The 21,062-nt window shown below is 41.6% G+C and overlaps 1 long non-coding RNA gene across 1 annotated transcript; it reads left to right on the top strand.

Moving 5' to 3' along the window:
• The first annotated feature begins 4,762 nt into the window (after nt 1-4,762).
• Nucleotides 4,763-21,005, top strand: LOC135575580 (uncharacterized). Its single transcript, XR_010466587.1, has 2 exons — nt 4,763-5,186; nt 19,275-21,005. It is a non-coding gene; the product is annotated as an uncharacterized LOC135575580 (long non-coding RNA).
• Nucleotides 21,006-21,062: the final 57 nt, after the last annotated feature.

The following is a 21,062-nucleotide window of genomic DNA, read 5'->3' as shown; positions in this document are numbered from 1 at the left end:
TAGTCAGGTGTGGGAAAAGCAGATACCCACCAGGAAGCCTCAGAAGTGAGGTTTGGGGAGGTAAGTGGAACGGCGGGAACAGGGACAAGGAGCCAGACAGGCCAAGTAGGACACATTGCAACAGAAGCAAATTAGCATTCAGCATCTCAGGAGAAGCTCATCTGTTTCATCATCTGTCTGTAGGGGACTGTGTTACAAGGAAGACTCTTGTCATGGTGATATCTTACATCTTTCAGAAGGCTGAGTGATGGCTCCATGTTACCTGCATTAATTCTCACAGTGAGAAGGAGGAGGGTTGGCTGTTTTCAAGCCTCTAAGTCCATAATGACTATTACTTACAGAAGATCCTTTTGCCAAAGTTTTGCATTGTTGCAGGGACACTTGACCAGAAAATCTGAAGCTTCAAGAAGCAAAAGGATACAAGTATCGTGGAAGTATATGTTAAATTTCATACCTATGCTAAGAAATTAGTTAATAACAAGAGAGCAGTAAGAAACAATGCATTTTGCTTAAACAGGGGACAAAAATGGAAGAAATTTAAGGTTATCTACTCTCTTCAAGAACATGTCATGAAAGCAAAAGCCCCTTGCTCTTTCTGCCTTCCCTACAAGCTGTAGAAACTTTCTAATAAATACATTCAGACATTCAGTCCTAGGGTACATCCTGTGTCTTTAGATTATATTCAGATAGGAAAATCTCAGTCTGGGAAGATATTCTAGCTTTCCCATTTCTCCCCATATTTGTTTGTGTACCCTATATTTACCGCCAGTTTATATCTAAGGCAGGCAACTGAACTGAATTTTTCCATTTCTACCCTTTTCCTCCTCTCCAAATGTTGACCAGATAGCAATTTCATAATTGCCTATTGATTAGCCAGGCTCAGTCACCTTCTGGGCTTTATCCCTGATAAACTGGTAACCCATGAAGATTTAAACTGCTCTCTGCCCTTCTCAGCAATGTGCTGACCTCAGTCTGAGGTGTGTCCTCCCTAAATGTATAGATGTATGAAGTGATGACCGTACCTCATGCACAGTCACATCTGGGATCCATGCATTGAACTCTTGATAGAAACCACATCCCACAACAGTCAGCCACTCTGCTTGACAAAGGGTGTGGGGTGAAGAACATCCTATTAGAGAGAGACCTCTACAAATAAACAATTGGTGTTTGTGCCACATGGGTGGGCTGCTCGGGTATTTTTAAAGGCTTTCCAGAACTTAGAAGTGTTTCAGAAGCAGTGGTGTGCTTTGCCCAGAAGCAGAAACGAGAGGACAGAAAGTTCTTCATGTTGTGGAGAACCCAGTAGCTAATTAACAAGAACGACGCACTCCAGATGGGGCCTTGACCACACCTTCACCCTCTGGGCAAAACCCAGGGAATCCAAAGGGACACAAGGCAGCTCATTGAGCTGCAGGATGCATACGTGGAAAACTGCCACTGAGGTCATAGTTTTTTTGTGCTAAAATATTTTCAACTTACTGAAAGAAATTTAATTCTTCCCATACACACATCAACAAATAACTTGATCCCACCCACGAATATGCAAACAAATGTTTAAGTTACGCCAAGTATTTCTCCTTCTAGCTGCCAAGTAAGAAAGGGAGATTGTTACTGTGACTTCTATTTTTAAACACTTGGGAGGTGCTCCAACACTACAGCTATGGGGACTGTATAATAATACCTAGGCTCAAGCTGAAAGAACTCCAACAGCAGCTCAAAGGCTCACTGGAATAGCTGAGTGGTGAGATTCTTCATCTAAATGATGTTAGCAGAACCGTACCTTCTCCTTTAAGTGAACACACACATCAGCCTCCTTGAGTGTAGCTACCTTACTAATTGCAAACAGGCTGCAAATGCCCTAACTGCTGTCCCTCAGCTTCATTATACATGAAACCCAGCCTATTAAAACATAGCCCAAACCTTGCCCAGTCATCCCCCTCCTTATTCTATTTTGGGCTGTGGATAGGTATACAGACCAAGCTGTTTGGTTGGACAGAAGCTTGAAGAAAAGGCCTGTTGTTCTGAATGGGAGGTGCATTATGTGACACGCTGTACGAAGGATGTGTGCTTGGAAGGGCTGATGTGCAGAAATCATGAGTAGGGCGTGTACAGCACAGAGTGGGGAACCCAGCCACAGGAGGAAGGAGCCTGGGAGGGAAGAGGAAGGGAGGATGAGGGTGGAGGGACAGAGACCAAGACAGTAATTTGGCCCACAAAAGTCGCTGCTGGATGTAAAACACCTGAAGATAACATCAAAGACCTTCTTTGGGGTGTCTAAGGGGGTGATCATTGCTCTTAAATGATTATTTGATCATCTTAGAAGAGCTAGATCTTCAGGCCCAAATGAACTGAACCCAGTGCAGAACCTGTGGTGAGCGTTAAACCTGTCAAAGTCATCTTTCTGTTCCCTTAAATCTTTGCAGGCCTGAGATCAATTTGGCTCCAGGCTATTTAACCCCATACCTTCTTTAAAATGGTTTCATATGGGTCATCCTGTTTTAGGGAGTGCCTTAGTTGTATGGCACAATCAGCATCCTAAAGAGTCTCCTGGGTCTGAGTTTGGAGCAGGTGGCATAAACCACCTTTATACCAAATCTGGATTTCTCTTAGTATCAAGAAAACACCAGCTACTCTTTTAGGATAGGCCTTCGCCTTGCTGATCCAAGACAAAGAGGTTAGCACTAGTAGCCAGAGCTGAATTTGGCCCATGATGTTAAAAGGAGTCTAAATCACAGAAGGGAGATTGTGCAGCAGAAGCAAACAAGAGGGTGTAAGGTAAAGAGCAGAAATGGACCTTCCTGTTTGCTCTGCCTGCTCCACACCTTTTCTGCCTCCCTGCTTAGCTATACCAGTGGCTGAATTCTGAGTCTCCCTGGAACCACTAACTCAAAACCTGGCAGCATTGACTCAGCCCCTCTGTAATTTTGAGGTTGAACAAAATTGTAAAACCAAAGATTTTGTGGCAAAGTGTTTGCCCCAGTGTGCTTGACCAAAATTGTCCTAATGCTTTTTTGTACGTGGCATGCTGAGCTGATTGGCGTCCTCCCATTGGTTCTTCATTTCTTCTAACGTATTAGTTACTTTAATTACTTTACTGCCTCAGTATTACTGAATTAGTCACGTGTTTTGAGGGAGGTAATGTAGTGTATGTGTATTATCCACATCTTCAGCAAGTGCTAGCTGATGTAGTTCTGTTGCCATTCCTGGAATTACAATGACTTGTATGAGCTGAATATAATAATTAAAATTAATAACAGTGCCTTGATTTCAGTTCTTAAGGATTATTAGCTGAGATGGATTATTTACTCTTGAATATGAAAGAGGCCTGTGGGCAATTTTAAAAGGATAAATCTGAAGTATCTTTTATTATCTGTCAACCTGGGGGGTTTGTTGCTCTTCTTTAAGGGGTAAAACAACAACAAAAACAACAACAACAACAACAAAGTGAGTGTCAAAATGTGACTCAAGCCATGTTTTTTAAAAATCTCCCTTTAACTTTCTAAACTTAAAAACAACCTTCTATGTTTTCCTTTTTTTGTTTGTTTTTTTTAATAAAACATTGCTAAAAATATTCTCCTGACCTGAAAGCTTTGACTGCCAAGATTCAAGTATTCCACTATGCTTTTATAGCCAAGTTAGAAATCCATGAAAAATAGATTTATCACCTGAGTAGAAATTAATTTGAACATCCCTAAGCCAAGGTCCGCATGATTCCTTCATGTTTCAGGAAGAAATGTCTGTTGTTCTCCCTTTTCCCTCCCAACTCTTGCAAAGGCTATCTAGCAAAGCTGGTTGTAGAAGAGATGAAGAGAGAAATGCTTTCTAAAACTCAGGTTGTTAAAAGATCAAGCTCTCTAACATAAAAACAACTCAAAACAACTTATCGTTCCCTTCTTTCTCCGAAAGTCTTCCATGCCCTAAATGAAATAATGAAAACTAACTCGTGATGTTGCCAAACACGATGGTAAGTGAACTCCTGAGCAATCACAGCAGCAGCAGTATTTAATTTGTTGCTCAGGAGTCCATTTAGTTGCATTTCTGTAAATGAAATTACAGCCCTGTGGGACAAAGATTTCATTCTCTAGGTCTGTGGGACTCCTGGTGAAGAAAATCTACATCGCTCTTGGGGAAAGTGGGGAGAGCAGGGTCCTGGCTGTGTATCGCAGTCTGAAACCCCTTGTGTTACAGTGGTTTTCCAGCACTTTAAGCTATTTTTACTGTACCTGATATTCTCTGTGTCCCAGTCTAGCTCCTGGTCAACCCTGAATTCAAAAGCAAACAAAGTCATTAACAAGTAGCTTTGTGCATGGATACGCAGCTCACGCAGCTCACAGCACCCCTGCAACCACTCCAGAGAGCCTGCAAGTCCTTTCAAGTCTGTTGCTGAGGTCCCCAAAGTTCAAAAAGGCTCCACCAGCAGTAAGCACAGAGTTCTGAACTGAGCTACTGTTTTTCTAACAGTAAAAATGAGGAGGAGGAAGGAAAGGCACTTGATAGGGTAAGTAGCATTAAGTAAACTTAGTCACACCGCGTTAGACCCCAGGTGTAACTGGGAATGCCTGTGAAGGAGTATGTCCCAGGCAGATCCAGCTTTGTCTGTGCCCTGGGGAATCCAGCCATCCACCCATCTTGTCTCAGGAACCCTCCTGCACTTCCCAGCCAGAGCTTCCATCCACGAGTACTTTTCTTCAGTTGCCCAACATTGCCTGGCACAAAGAGGTCTGCTCCTCCCCTTCCACTGCACAGCCCTTCAGCCCTTCCTTTTCCCCTCTTCCCCCTCTCTCCTGCCAGGATTGTCCTTCCTCCAAAACCTTTTACCCTCCGGTATGCTCCACTTCTTCTTCAGCCCAAACCCCTTCCTCTGAACATGCCCCAGAAGCTCCAGCCTCTCACTAATGATGCATCACCTCTGTCTTGGCTCTGCTGAAACACTGTCGCCTCATGTGTTGGCTCTCCTTGCCTCATACCTGCTGCTGTCACACTACTGCCTGACAAGCTAAGCAATAAATGCCAAAACCACGAACCTGCTCTTGTGGGAACTGCAGAAGCCTTGGCTCAGTTTGCACTTCCTACAAGTGTGCCCAGATGGGAGAAAAAAAAAGGGCACATCAGAGGAAAAAACGGGATCTGTGGTGGCTCCCTTCTTATTTGGTGGTTTGGAGCAGCTTTTCAGACTCATAAAAGCTGTAAGTATTTGTCATTTTCCCCCCTCCCATCACAATGGTTGCAGATTAAACTGTTTACATTTTAAGTATTTCTATAGCAACATCTCATCAGCATGAATTTTGCTAATAAGCTGTGTTTTATCTGTGGTATTACTGTAAAGTCTGTGAAATATCACTCATTGAAGGTATTTTGAAATGCTTGTGAAAAAGGGAAATCAGGGAAGATCGCATTTTATACAGCTGGGTAAAGTTGCTGTCAGTTGGTAACATAAAAGAAATAATAGAGACAAAATAGATTTTTATGTAAAACTATGCAAGATTTAAGTAACCAATTCCAACATGTAATTAGGATGGAAATAACCATCTCCAGTGAGGAATACAAGCTATTACAAGCTATTTTTTCCATGTAGATGTGTCCACACAGCTTTAGAATAGGCTACTTTGGAAATGTGTCAAATTAAACCACAAAAAAGGGCCCTTTTAGTACAGGATAAGAGTGTCCACGTGGGCACTTAAACCACACATAAATTCACTAAATTTACACCCTGGCAGGTGTCACAATAGCTTCCCTAAACAGTAATGCCTAATTCTTGCAAGCTATTAACTTGCAAGCTAATAACCACAGCTGAGAGGACACACATGAAGGACTCCCGTGATGGAGAGGTGGTTAGTGTCAGTTGTAGGCTAAAAGAGCTTGAAGCGACGGAAGAGGAAATGACTCAGGCTAAGAGAGGAAAATCATCCGATGGCACTGTTTATTAAAGGAGGTGGAGGAAAAATATACATAGCATCATCAGGTCCGCGCAAAATATTTTCAAGGTGTCAAATTGCTGGTATGAATTACATATCAGTAGATCAGAGAATCCTGTATTTAGAACATAGACAACAGCTGAAACTTTCCCCCCCCTACCCCCCCAGCATCCTCTCCCTTTTCCTCTTCTACCACCCACTCTTTTCCCTCTCTGTAAACTTTGGTGGTTCAGATAAACCAAAGCATGGATCTTCCCTTGTCTCCCATTAGAGTTTGCAAAAGAAAATATCTGCAAGCAAGATGTTATAAAACCAGTACTTAGCCATGTGCATCCTTCCTTTATAGTAGCTCCTCAGTTGTGAATTCAGCCTTCAAGTTATAAATTCTCAGTGCCAGCAGAATGTAAAATTTGAAAATGACAGTATAAACAATTTAATTGTTATTTATTCATACTGCAATTTGCAAATGCACAAGTGGCATAACTGTTTACATTAGCCTGAGACAATATACCACAAAAAGAAATGCCTTTAAATGAACAAAAATAGATTTATACATCATTTGTAGAAGTTCCTTCGCACAAAGATATTTCAGAGCCATGCATGTACACTATACGCTGAGCAATTTTTTCACCCACATTTGTGGCAGTGTCTGAAGTAGAGCACATTTTGACAAACACTCGGTACATTTGTGTTGTCCAAACTTTGTAAAACACTACAACATAGAACCTGCAGCATAGTTTTTTTTCTGACTGAAACTACGTAGGAAAGCTAGGTAGGCAGAGTGCATTTATTTGCTGAAGTTTGGACATGATTTTGAGACTAACATTACTCCCGCTAGGCTAGGAAAGGCTAGGGATAGGCTAGGAAGCAGGATTTAGATAAAAGATACAGCGATTTTTACGTAGGAGCCAGCCCTCCTACATAATGGGCTAAAGGGCAAATGGGGAGTAAGCGTTCACAAACAAAAGCTAAATCTAAGCATAAAAGTCTGTATCTGGAAGTTTGCATTGACACAAGCACTTCACACTGGTTTTGGTCAATCTTTGTGTATAGGGTAGGACACCCAACTTTGTTGAGCCTCAGTTTGAAAACTGTCCTGCATGCATTAGACTTTGTAACACTGGCTTCTTTCCTGAAGTTTCGGAGCTACTTGTTTGCCACAAAAATGGAATGTTTAATTTATCTTAAATTTTCTCTCTGTTTCATGCTTGTTTTTATCACAACCAGTTTACCAGTGAAGGAGTATGCTTTGAAAAACAATGTTTGAAAAACACAATAGCATCTCTTAAGGGCTGAGGAGGGAGTCTTGACGTGACTTCATTAAATGCCACACAAAGTATTTCAAAAATTTGTGAGAACTAGTTCTTGAAATGCTGCTAAAGAAAAGATACATTCTTACCCTGCCCCCACATTGCTAAAACTCTGCTTTGTAGCTCATGCATTCATTGAAGTATTTGAGTACCTCAGCTCACACTAAAACCCAGAAAATTCAAATAGTGAAGTTCCTTCTCCTTTTCATAGGAAAGCTTGTTTGAATGAAAATACATGTTTGTTATTCTCAACAAAAATATCTTATTTCTACAATCTAATCCTCTACTTCTGTTCAATATAGATCTTCCCTGACCACCTGCTTCTGTCATAGTACAACTGTTAAGACATAATGTGTTTCAGGAGAGTGGCAGCAATTAAACGAATTAGCTATTGATTCCATTGCCAAGTGAAGCCTGGATTCATTTTTCAGTATGATCACATACACTGCTGTGCATATGTAGCGTCACTCCAAGACTTGCATCTAAGTAAAATGTGTGTATGTATAAACATACATGGAACGAGTTTCTATGCATTTCTGTGCACACATGTGCATATGGACACATATGATCTAAAATTAAGGGAAGTCAATGGAAAGACCAGCACTGACTTTACTACGCTTCATGTCAGGATCTACTTCTATTAAAATGGATTCGTTATCCCTTTTGCCTTTACTGACTTGTCAGGCAGGAACTATGTTTGTCTTTGTTTGAACAGTGTCTTGCACAATAGGGCTTTTGAATAAAATTTAACATCTGATTACTCTATATTAACATATGTGATATAAGTTTATTACTCACCTAGCCAGCCTTTATCTTGTTTCTCCTTGAAACAAAGGAACTGTGGAGCAGAATAGGCTAAAATAAAGTCCATTGAATTAGAGTTCTGTAATGCACTCTGATTGTACTGTTTGATCACATATGTATAAACAAACTTTATTGCTGATTGTAATGTCAGATGATAGTAACTACTTTTCTGCCTTCAGGAAACAAGTGTTTTACTAATGAACATTTAAAGGAATTGATGGGCATAAGCTACAAAGTTCAGGTGCTAATATGAGTTTATATTTTTCAAAAAGTAACGTTACTTTTAACCAACAAAGTTTTATTCCAAATTTTCAGAGAAAAAGTATGCCAGAAGAACATTGACTTGAGCTAATTGCTCTCACAATGCTCAGGGAAACTGAGATTTGGACTTTTTCTAAGGAGCATCACTCTGTTAAATGGAAAGCTTTGATAAAATTGTAAGAGTGATGCACTATGATACTGGTCCCTAAGGAGCAGGGGCTAGAGAAATATCTGTGAGACATGTGCAGATTAAAGAAGAAGAAAAGCAAAAGGTTTGTGAAAGCAAGTAAGAAATTGCTCTTTCATTTAGGACTCCATGTGGCAAGGAGGAATTTTCATCTCAAAGAGAGCTATTGAGAAAAACAGCAAGCTAAGCTCATTCCCTGCTGCCTTCTGTCAGTCTGACTATAGGTTCTCAAAAACTATTTGAAATAGTAAGATCTTCTAGCTACAAGATGATACAGCAAGCATGAAATAGAAGGGTAGAAGGCAAAAGCGAATGGAGGAAAGTAATCTCACATAGCATGTGTTAGCTGTCAAGAAAGCAAGAGTTAAGTGAACCAAATGGATAGGGGTGAGGTTCGCTTTGCTTCTATGATAGAAAATCTGAGAGAAAAAGCAAGGAGGTGAGAGAAATTATTTTACTGCCTTGATTATTGCCCACCCCCAAAAAAATCTCTTTGTTCTATTTTTCACAACCACAAGCCCTGAATAAACACCAGCATCCTTACTAATTATGTATGTCAAGGTGCTCCAAGAACTGCCTGGAGGCCAAATTTGTTCCATGGTGTCCTAAGCGCCATGCTCCACAGTCACTCCCTCCCCATAATTGTAGGGTGAGGACAGGGGCAAATCTTCAGGTTCTTATTTTTGGTGAACTACACTATTTGTACAATGACATACTGCAGTCCTGTATCATCTTCCTTTTCTGGGTCTCAAATAGATTTATAAGCTTTACCAGCTGTGATGTTTGACAGGAACTTTAGAGGAATTCTTCAAAAGTCAGTAAGTGACTGAAGTATATGAAGAATTGTTCTTCACAGAAAGCTGAGCTATGCTTCTGTGTTTCTTTGGGTTTTTTGATAGAAAATATACCCGTCAGCTCATATGCTTCTACTGATCTATTGCTGTCCTTGCCTTTCACATCAACAGGCTTTCACTCTTCGCCTGGCCCCATCCATGCTCCCTGGTGAAGGAGACTGCTCTCCTCATTGGCAGCAGTGGTGCCAGGTGAATGAACCCTCCCTAACTGGGGGAAAGAATGTAAGAAATATGGCTCCTACAGAGATGTATTCGCCTCAGTAGCTTTAACCCTTTCTACCACAAAGCTTAAATCTGTCTATGGCATGAAGAAAGATTTACTAGCACTAGTAGGTGACTCATTTAGAGGCATGTAAAAACTCATGGACGAGCTCAGAGCTTGTTGCAGAAATGCCTGGGTGAGCTTTGTTCTGTGTTGTGTGAGGGGTCAGACTGGCCACCGACTGCGAATGCGGAGAGTTCAAACCATGATGGTCGTAATGCTCATGTCTGTTGATGGCTTACAGGATTACTGATTACAGAGGGCCGCTAACCACCCCCCCACAGGACCTACTGGGAACAGAGAATGTAAATGAATTATGGTTGTCCCTTCAGGCTGACTCACATGTGCAGGGTGCCATAGAAATGGTCTTGCCCTGCTAAATAGATGTGGAAACTTAAAGGAGGCTGTACAGAGCCTCAGAGTCCTGTGCTGCCAGTGTGCGCAGGAGCACTCATCTTCATCTGCCCTTGTGGCTGTCATGAGCAAGGCTTCCAAACACACAGTGCCTATGATATGTAGCTTATCCCAATCAAGAGTGAGGTGCTTCCAATAAGAAAAATATCTGAGGTTTTAATTAACTCTTAGGCTGTGTCTTCTATAGAACTATGTAGTCTCTGCCCCTTAAACACCAGCTAACATCAGTAACCAGAGACTGCATTTTCCAAACAGGCCAAGCAAAAAAGGAGCTCACACAGTGAAGTCCCCATCAGAAGCACATGTTCTGTGTCTACACAGACAGTTTAGCCTGACTCTAAGTTCTCCAGGTTGTTTCAACATAGTTTGCATCCAAATGGAAGAAAGCTCCAAACTGCATGTAAGTGGCATTCCCTAAGCACACCTGTGAGCCTGTCTTATCTCCCCACATCTGAGACACAGCCGGCCTGTATCTGCCCCTTTGGTCACAGCCAGGACTCCAGTCACCCATCAGCACCAGTGCTGGTTCTAAGCTCCTGCAGGACAGTGCCCTGCTTCTCCCCACTCCCTGCAAGGTCTCAGTTCAGCCTTCCTGGAGGGGCAAGGTACAGACTGAAGTAGCTTACTTCATCAGGTATTGTCCCCTGACTGCCACTGCTCCTGTTCCTGGAACATGCTGGTATCTCCACGACTGGCTGTACCTCCCCATGGCTGCTGTGCTCGGCGGGAGCTGCGTGAGTCAGAAGCCCTGGCCTGTCACTGAAGTTCTGTGAGAAGCAGGGATGCCTGCCATCTGGACAGACTTCAGACATGACCAGAAGTATGGCTTGGCCACATCTTGGTCATGCTTAATCTCAAGCCGAACGTGAGTGTGAACGCCGCAATTTAAGAGTTGGCAGGGTGACAAACCCATTGACTCATGTTTCTTCCTTAACCACAATACTTCTCATCTTTCTACCTCTTCAGGGAAGGCCCACTGACAAGTAGCTGTTCTAGATACAGAAGTTCCCTCTGACACAAATTGGGATGTCAGCTGTTCACGTGGAGTTATTTAGATGTCTTTGAAAAGTAAAAATGTGAATCAACAATTCAAAGAGCAAATTTGAATTATGGCAGGAGAACAGTATAAAGAATTGTTAGTGGTTAAGTCTTATTAAAACTTTAACTGTATGTGCATCCTCGGTATATCTCCTGCAAAACTAACTTGGCTTATTTATTGCACTTCCTCCAAAATACTGGGTGTTGCAAAAAGATGGACCTGGTTTCAAAGCAGCATATTTCACAATGGCAACATGTTACAATTACACAAAAATTTACAAAGAATTTCATGAGTTATCAAGTGGTAATCATTTGAAACTCTATGCCGCACCCTTTCAAGTGGTAAGAGTTTCATTCAGGTGGTTTATGGTTGCAAAGATACAGTGATTTCAAGTTTGGTCCATCTTTTTGAAACACCCTGTATGTATTTCTATGAATGGGAGGTTTTTCAGGAAAGTCTGATCAAAATCTGACAAGTAGTGAAGGAAACATACTAGAAAAAATTAACTTCCCCCACTCATTCTGATGTTAAGTTTTAACATATATATTACAGTTAGTTCTGTTCTCACTTATAGGAGGGACAATACCAAGTGGCTTCATTGACTTCAATATCCTCACTGCAGGTTATACAACCAGATTCTGATGCAAAATACTGTGTAAAAAATCTAGCATGTAATCTCTGTCTTCTGTTTCTTGTTTATAATTGCAAAGTTCCTGATTGGACTGAGATAGCAAAATACAGTTTAATGGATGTGTGTAATGCTACGGTTTGTGATGCCTTTTCAGTGGCTTTTTCTTTCCTTCTCTATACTAAATGTGTACATATATAATATTTTGGAAGTCACGTTTTCCCAGACACCACCTGGTTATGAAGACCTCTTTAGAGATAAGTATTTCAGTGAAGCTCTCTTTAGAATTACTGTCCCAAGCACTGTGTCAGTTTAAGAAACTACAGTACAGACCTTTCTTCTGTAGGTATCGAGGAAGAAGGAAGACTGGCTTGTCTGTTCTTCTGATCAACTGCAACTCTATTATAATTTTTCTTAACACACTCACTGGTGCTTTGTCTTTCCTAGTTCTAAATTATTCATACCATAAGACTTGAGTATCAGATAAAAGAGCAGTTATTTCCTAGGAAAAATACTTGAAAATATACACTTCCGTATTTAACAGCAATTAGTGAGAATAAATGAGGACTCTATAAACTAATCGATTACTTGGTCATACCCTTCTTGCTTTACTTATGAAGCAGTTTCTTGAGACTTGGTTCTTTTCTCATTGCCACTTGTGTAATTATGGAGCAACTCCACTAAGTAACTGGAGTCACCCCAGAGTAAAACTGACATGTGAGAGCTGAAACAAGCATGATGGAGCTACCTCTTCAAGAAAAGAAATCAGCAGTCAGGCCTTAGCTAAAATATTTCTGCCCCTTCACCAAGTTGCAGCAAATTTTGTTGCCTTGTAGGTCAGGTTTCCTTTTTAAGAGCAGGATACAGAGGTGCTGACTTGGGTATTTCCTCAGGGTAATGTGTCTATTTAAAGAATGTATGGACACTTGCTGATTGCCACAAGGGTGGTTATAAACAGCAGACAGTTAATTCCTATTTGCAGGAACACCAGGCCTTGTCCCAAGAAACAGAGGCTGTGGTATCTTTTCTTTTCAGGGTGCTCACAAAAACTAGAGGCAGCTGTTTAGACAGATCCAGTACCTCTTTCTCTCCTCTGTTCCTACCTTTGAATGAAGGAAATCTTTCCCCAAAGCTCTGACCCCGTGGTGTGGAAAAGCGGCTGGATCACTAAGCCTGGCTTTTGTATCTGTGCTCTGCTGTACAAAGGACACTCAGAAAGGCCTAAATGTTCAGACAAAGATGAGATCTTCAACCCACTGAGTATCCTTAACAATTTTGTGTGCGTGGGTACTGCTTGGGACTTTTAGCTTTACTGTAAAGAATTTTATCATGGGTGTGAAACATCATGTGCAAACCATTAACTCCTCTCACTGTAGACATGTATTTTCAAAACCAATAGTGCTCTTTATTAAAGCATTCTAGTGCAGAAGGTTATCCAATGCCTTTCTACTGTAGAGTATATCAGCAGCTCTTTGACAGTTTGCAGGGCAGGTCAATGATTTATTTGTGAAATTCCTAGAGAGCAGAGGCAAGCTGCATAAAGTCTTGATGCATCAAATTCAATGATGTGTAATAAAAAATGTAACAGCTGATAATGCAAACATATTGAGGAGGTCGTGAAGAATACACTTGAGGTCTGCAGAGCTGTTGAGAGTTGGGACCTAAGGACAAGCAAACGGGAATTGTTGCAAAGCTTATAATTTCATTTTCACGTGGTCAGGAAAGGACTTAATAGGGTGGGGGAAAGAGAGGAAGAGGCCGACGTTTATGGACACATAACAAGGGACAGGGGCTGCTACCTGGCTGCACAGCTCCACTGCAGATGAGAGCTGGATCTGATCCTAGGCCAAAGCCCTGGTCTTACCCTGATGCAGGAGTCTGATAATGCTGACTCTCCTTAGGGCCTCAAATCACCAGCTAACGTAAATCAACATTGCTGTATTGTTTTCTATTGGTACAGAACATGAGCTGTTTCCAATAATTTTAACCTAGCCTGCAGATCTATACCAACTGAAAACCTGGCTCCAAGCAGACTGTGAGGGAATTTCCTTGACTTTTCTCCCCCTTCCCTTTAGAAATAAATTACTGCTACATGTTTTCCATTTTCCTATAAGCTTTCTATCCAGAGATACAAACACTCCAAAATAAACATGTACATTTCCTTCCTTGGTACTCTGTGTCAGGATCTATTTAACTGCCTCTGCAAGAGCAAGCGATCCTAAAAATCCCACTGTTGTGATTAAACAGAAGTTTCTTTTATTTTAGAACCCTATCTGAGTGTACGGGTTACACTGCAGCAATACTGTCCACCATATTCACATTCTCACAGTGCTTCTAGGTCCGTTTTCTAGGGCTGCACACTGCTACTGGACTTACTAATCACTATTAGACAAATTTTGCTATAACTTGTTCTAATTCAAGTCTGGAGTAAATCCAATCATTCCCAAATAGTTCTGAGTGTGTAAGTGGATAAACGTACAGTGGAATCTCCTGAAATGAAATGGAGTGAAAACTGAATTACAGCACACAAAAGTAGGACGTGTGATCTCGAGTACAGTGACCTTTTCTTAAAATGAAATTCTAGCACTGGAGCGTGTATATGTGCAAGGAAGCAGGTAACCAAACTGCTGCTGCTGCAGATACATATTACTTCTTCCTGTGTTTATTTATTTGTTATCGCTCGTATGGTAGTAACACCCAAAGGCCTAAACTGAGATCAAAGAATTGTTTCGTAGGCTGCTATAAAATACATGTAGTAACATAAATAACATATTTGACCTCACTGTAGATGTAGAACAAGGACAGCAGACCAGGACAGTAAGGGAAGGGGCAGGAACAGTGTGGCCCCACTGTCTTTTTTGCCCACACGTGTGACACTGAAGATGAAGATGACTGATATGGTTGGGGTTGGCCATACCCAGCAGCAGCAACCACTTCCTTGTGCCTTGTGCGTCCTTGTGCCTTGGCAGCAACGGGGACGGACAGTTCATCTGTCAGAGGTTTTGTCCTAGTTACATATCCTTGTCTCCTACTGCAGAAGTGTCGAGGGCCTCTCTGCCTCTGGCCCCTATATCGTTTTGAGTTGCAAAACTCATTTTCACCTATAGCCTTGAACAGCCCAGAACTGGCTGCAACAGGGTATATCACTCTGCACACATGGTATTCCTTTCTGCTGGTGTAGGGTCTGGCCACAGGAGCTGTCCTAGACTATTTACCATCTAACTTAATGTATTATGTAACCAAGAGGGGTGAGCACAGTATCTGGTATGTTCAAGCTTGGGTTTTGGTTTACAAAGTAACAGAGAGCAGATGTGTTTTAAGTGCCTCCTGACTGAGAATGTGGGTGCCTGCTTGCCCTTCTCCTTGCGTAAAATCACACCACTTTCATTTAGTGGTCTTGTAAATGCACCTTGCACACACAGATTTTGGCATTGGTGTGCATGAAAGCAGAAGTAACAGGACACAGGGAGACCAGTCCTGCATCATTTGGGTAGACCAAAAATACCATTCAATGGGACATATATTAGCCTTTATGACAGCAGTGAATGAAAGTCATTGACAGGGGCTTCCAGCCTTCCCTAAATCTGCAAGTTGTCCAATGTCTCCAGTGGCTGGGTTTCCTGGGCTGGCTGGTAACCCCAAAATAGCTGACTCCCAAGCACAGTGGTTTGTGAGGAGGGCTGCCCTGGGATTCTGCTTCCAGTTTCCCAAGGAAGGCAGGAAAACACATCCTGTCCAAGAAAAATGCAAGCTGCTACTGCTGCTGGAATGCTTTTTACTTCTTTGAAAAATTTTAGGTCTTCATGCATTATCCTGAGCTGTAGCAACATGCTTGGCTTACAAGTCTAGGCAAAATAGGCAAAAGACTGTTGGGTGGAAAAAGGGATGTAGTTTCCAAAGTGCTGACAACACTTTGATATTTTTTTTTTTCCTGAAGTAAAAAGTCTGCAGCAAAAGAGTAGCTGTCTTGGAAAGAAAATATTTTATTCTTTTTCTCTTTATGCACCATTTCAATATTTTTCCATGTGTTTTTGATCATTCCAGAGAGATGTATAGTTTTACCAGACTCCAGAGAAATAAAACCCTTGGTGAGCTAGAAATCAGCTATATATCAAAGATTTTAATAGTACCAAGGGATATGAGTGGAGGCTAGTGATGCTGAAGGGCAGACAAGGCTAACGCATAAACTCAAGTGGCAGTGCTGCCATTCGCTGAGAGCAGGACTGGACTCTAGGTCATGCCAAAAGGCAAAGTTAACCCAACGTTTCATTTTGGCATCACTCCCAGACTGGCTCAGCCACACATGCAGGTTCCTCTCGCCCATGGACAGGGTGTATTTTAAGCAGGATGGACTTAGCTGGAATGAAAGGTTTTGTTCAAGGCCTCTCAGTTCTGCACTGAGAGCACAAGCTCTGCAAAGGCACTAGTTATTCCCCGCAGTTCTTCTCAGCTGAAGAAAGAAAGACACAAAATTCATTAGGAGAGCGTCAGGGAGCAGCTGAACCTCGCTCAACGCTAGAAGCATGGGATGTAGCAAGGTATGCTGCCATGAAGCACTGCCATGTTTCCTCAGCTGCGTGCTCTCTACCACCAACTTAGAGCCAACTCAGGAGGACAAGAAGAGAAAAACATGCCAGAGACAGGTGGGAGCTGCTTGGGAGGAATGGATCATGCCAGGGCTGGCATCCTCTGTTCACCTCCTGCAGGTTCCACTGGAGGAGCAGATGGCCTGGCGTTTCTCAGGACTACGTCGTGCTGCAACCGACCCAGCTGAACTGCAAGTGTGTGGTGTGGAGCCCCTTCCACTGCTCTGCCATGCTGCCTTGTAGGAGAGATCTACTTACTTACGTCCTTCTTCCTAGTGATTCTTTTTGGCACCCTAAAGGCATGGGTGCAGCAGGATGGTGAACTTCCACCATACCTAATGCTCTCTTTTTCTCCCCATGAGGTAGGCTTCGGTCCCTTGAGACACCCATTAGATATGTAGTGTTGCACACTCAGTTCGTTTTGGGTGCTGAGCTGTGGGTGCCAAAAATAGAAAAGAGGCATTGAATCGCTTGCTTTAGAGAGGTGATTTGGACACCCCACTGATTTTTCCAAACATTTCTGGGCCTAATCGGAATGAAGCCTATTAACTTCAGTAGGCTTTGGATTATTTCCTACATACACAAAACTTGCAAAATTATGCTTTAAAAGAAATAACGAAGTTAAATTGGGAAACTTTAACTATTCTCTTTGTATTTTAATTTAGTGGCTGTATGCTGACAATATAATTAGAGAGGTGCTATGTTATTTAATGCCAGATCACATTAGTGGGATGGCAAAAGCATCCAGTTTTCTGAAGAATTGTTCACAGTTGAACTGTTTCTCTCTCCCCATCCATTTTCAGCAGAGAACTATGTTCAAAAAGTCAGAGACAGCTGAATTAAACCAAAAGTCAAACCATTTATAAATACTAGTAATGTGGTGTATCCTAGCACGTTACTTTCAAGCCAAATCTACTGTTATTGCAGAAAAATACATTAACCACGTTTCCTTAGTGCCTACCTATAAAAAAGAATAAAAGTTTGCACAACCTTGTGCTGTTCTTCTGGACAAGCTAGCTACCACTGAAGCCAAAGTAACAGAACCTAAAATTGTGCTTTATAAAGCTGAGCATTTGAAAGATAATTTTTTGTTTAGGGTTTGTGGATTTCTTGGGGACCCTCAGATAATTCGAAACTGATTTGCAGTGACAAGGCAAAACATGTTCATATTCAGTGGGAGTACATATATGCTGTGTTCATATACCGTGTGAGTTCATCTACGTTAAACTTCTAAGTATACACATAAAATTACTAGGAGTTCCAACCACTATGGGAAATTCGATAAGGCACAGAAATGAACAGCCCATGAGAACTATAGCCTTTATTTTAATATAAACTCATATATTTAAAATTGCATATATATAGATAATTATCTATGGATGTAAATATTTATATATTTAAGTTTGCTGAATGCTATCCCATATGTCTTGTAGATCCTGTCTTGAGTTAGTGAGTTAAAAGTCTTGGGGAATATAATTGTCTCCTGCTGTGTCAGCAGACAAAAATTGGTAAGGACATTCATACTGCTCTACATAAAAGTTAAAAAGAAAAATCTTCTGTAGGTGGTCTTAACAATGGCAGGGCAGCATAAGAAGTTGGCAGGACTTCCTTAAAGGTCTTAATTTTCCCGAGAGGAGAAGGGGAGAAGGTAAAAACTGAAGGCTAAATGACAGAAATGTCTCAAATGCTGCTCCTGGGTGGCACGTGGAATCTCACACCAGAGCAAAATACCGTACCTGCATAAAACAAAACACACAGCTCATATAACCATGACCATGCAGCCAGGTCAAATGTCTTCTAAAACCCTGTCATGTAAACACTTCACATGTGCAGGCTGATCAGGTAGCGTCTGTTCTTGTGCAAAGTGCCAAAATGGTGGCCTAAAAACATGAAACCACCATTAACGCCAGTATCGTGGCCCCTGGCTAAACCAGCTGAAGTATAACCATGTGCTTATGCATGGCCAGGACTGAATGTATATTGCGGGTTATCTCACAACATATTAATCACTGCTGGCCATACTGGCCAGGGACCCTGGGCCTATCTATGTGCGATAGAAAAGTTCTCTTTACTAATATTCCTAATACACGTCAGGCAAACTCGGAAGTTGCACAAACCCACTTATCTTCCTGTAGCAACTCTGCATTGGCTTTGCATCTGCTTTGCATAGAGTTCAATGCCAGGAAAAGCCACGGGAAAATTAACTCTTGTCTCAGCTTGTCTGACACTCTCTGTTACAGGGAAAACTTACTATTTATCTTGAGGCTGGAGCTGTATTTTACATTTCCTCCCTGCGCCCCCCTCACAACTGTTGATGGGTGGTGAAAGCTCACGTATTCTCGAAGTTAAAATGTATAATACTTAGGACTGGGCAAATCTGAGTAGTGTAAATACGTGGCTGATGGGATTATACTTGCCGTAGTACTTGTTATCGTAAGGGAAGCATCTTGTCAGAGTTAGGAGCTGTGACTGGTGATTTGCCCTCAAAGATCTATATCCACTGAGGATCCAGGACTGGAATATTTTAATGCAAATGTGCAGAAGCCTTTGAATTGATGAATGTGCTTTAACTTAAGAAAAATATTTAGCTCTAGCACACTGAGGTGTTTTGGGATTTGAGAATCTGCATCTGTTTTGCCTGCGTTCAGAATTCCCTTTGCAAATTGCACTGAAGAAAAAATAACTGAAATTAAGTCAATAACTCATAGACCACCATTTCCACAAAATCTAGGAGGTTTTGCATTGCTTGTCCCAACTTTTCAACAGCTTTCATATCAATGCAGTGTATGGGCTGGCACTTAATATTTTTGATCAACTCATTTATTTCAGCTTATTTTCAAACCATTTCACACATGAACCTGAAAAGGCATTTCTAAACACAGTCTAATTAAAGGAAACAACAATTCCAAAATAGACATTTATAAACAAATCTCTTCACACAAAAAATAAAAACAAAAAATCAAGTTTTGCATTCTGCTTTTTCCAGAATCCTAACAATTCATTTTCCCTCCCAGCGATATGCAAAATGGTGGTTTGCATATTTCATTGAGATCATATGGAGATGGGACGATTCAAGCTGTCATCAGGACCTGAAGTTTTCGGAGAAGGTTCTACCCAAGGCAGCAGCTCTCCGGATATTCTTCTGATCCCAGCTGTGACTGTGTGGGTTTAAAGATGAACAGCTTCTCCCCATATAAAGCCCTGCAGATGAGAACAAACCATCCAAGCTGTTTGTGGGACACCAGCACTATGTGCAGAACTGGGCAAATTTTCCTGTTACGCAGGCATTTTCCCACTGCATTAGGAAGAACCACAACACTCAAATAGTTTTCCTAGGGGGAGCAAAACACAAAAGTGAGATCCAGCTATCCTAAAATTGCTGATCAGGGCGTTTACCTCAGTTACCGAACATCTGCATTCAAATCCTTTCTTTGCCTCTTTCACACCACAGATGGGAATGTGGGTTTCCCACATCCCAGGCTTGTGGTTTTACCACCAGGCTACTTGTTCTTTGAAAGCAGGTCTTTCTTTTGGTTTTTACATCTGCTCATGTGAGGCAGCTTACTTGATAAGCAAACTGAATCACTCAGTTTTAACTCTAATTTGCGAGATGATTTCATGTTACACCATCACACGTATTTTTGTGAGTCTCTTTTTATTGAGGCTGTTGGGAAATAACCTAATAACATCTTTCACAAAAATGACCAGGTTAGTAACAACTAAATCCCTGGGAGAAGTGGGGGTCACAAAGAGTTTCCTGATTTAATTTTCTCTGTAGTTTATGGTGGTATATACCCTCCCACTGTATATAAGTATCCTTACAGAAGCACCCACAGGAGTCCACGGGACTTTTGTCACTGATTTCAGTGACAGAAACTACTAATTTCAAGAATACAAGAATTCTGATCTTTTGCAGTCTCTGCCTGAACATGCAACATTTTTCACACAACAGCTCTAAGAGGTGTTTGTTGCCCACCCAAGTCTTAACACGTTATCACAAGGGTGTAGCGCTGAACACCACCACAGCGGCTTGGGCTTATTTATGTGAATTAAACACGGGAACACACTTCCTAAATGAGACAGCGTAGTCCCGGAGGGTTAATGCTTTCGATGATCTGCTGAGTACCGCCCAAAAACAGAGCCCCTTAGATGCGCACTGAAAGGCAAGGAGCTGGAAGTTGTCACAGGCAGTTGCATAGAACAAAGCTCCAGCCTCTTTAAATTAAGATTCTTGCACACCAGATGCATAGACACGACATATTTATTTCTGACCGTCCAATTGAAAGAGGGAAAACAAAGCTGGCCAAATTAATCCCTCGCATGGGCCGCTCGACACCACTGGAGTTACCCTGGGAATAATCTTCATTAGGAATAAGGTTCACTCCCTTTGGCCGAGACCTGGCGACGTGTTTCAAAGAGACTGCTCGGGATGTAACACAGGCACACGACATTATCATACATTCATTGACACATTGGAGTCTTTTGTTTACAGGGAATTACGTTTTTGACCTTTTAGTAAGGAAAAAGGCTTTGCTATGCAATTGTTAACTTGCTTCCTAAAAAAAACCAACACCCTTGTTTATTAACAGAGCATCCCAGTAGTTATAATAACAACAAAACCTTGCGCTTCATTTTGAAACGAGCGAAACTTTAAGGCGCGCCCGAAGTTTCCCAGCAATTCCACAAGGCCTCTGCTGACACCTTTGTGACCAGCTACAGATAAAAACGTTGGGGTTTTATGTTTATTTCGCGTTGTTTTGTTTTTGTTTGGGGGTTTTGTTGTTTTTCTTAATGTTTTTTTA

Source organism: Columba livia, chromosome 1 (assembly GCF_036013475.1).
Source record: "Columba livia isolate bColLiv1 breed racing homer chromosome 1, bColLiv1.pat.W.v2, whole genome shotgun sequence".
NCBI lineage: Eukaryota > Metazoa > Chordata > Aves > Columbiformes > Columbidae > Columba > Columba livia.
Note: the sequence above shows the minus strand (reverse complement) of the source record. Positions and strands in the feature narration are given on the sequence as shown.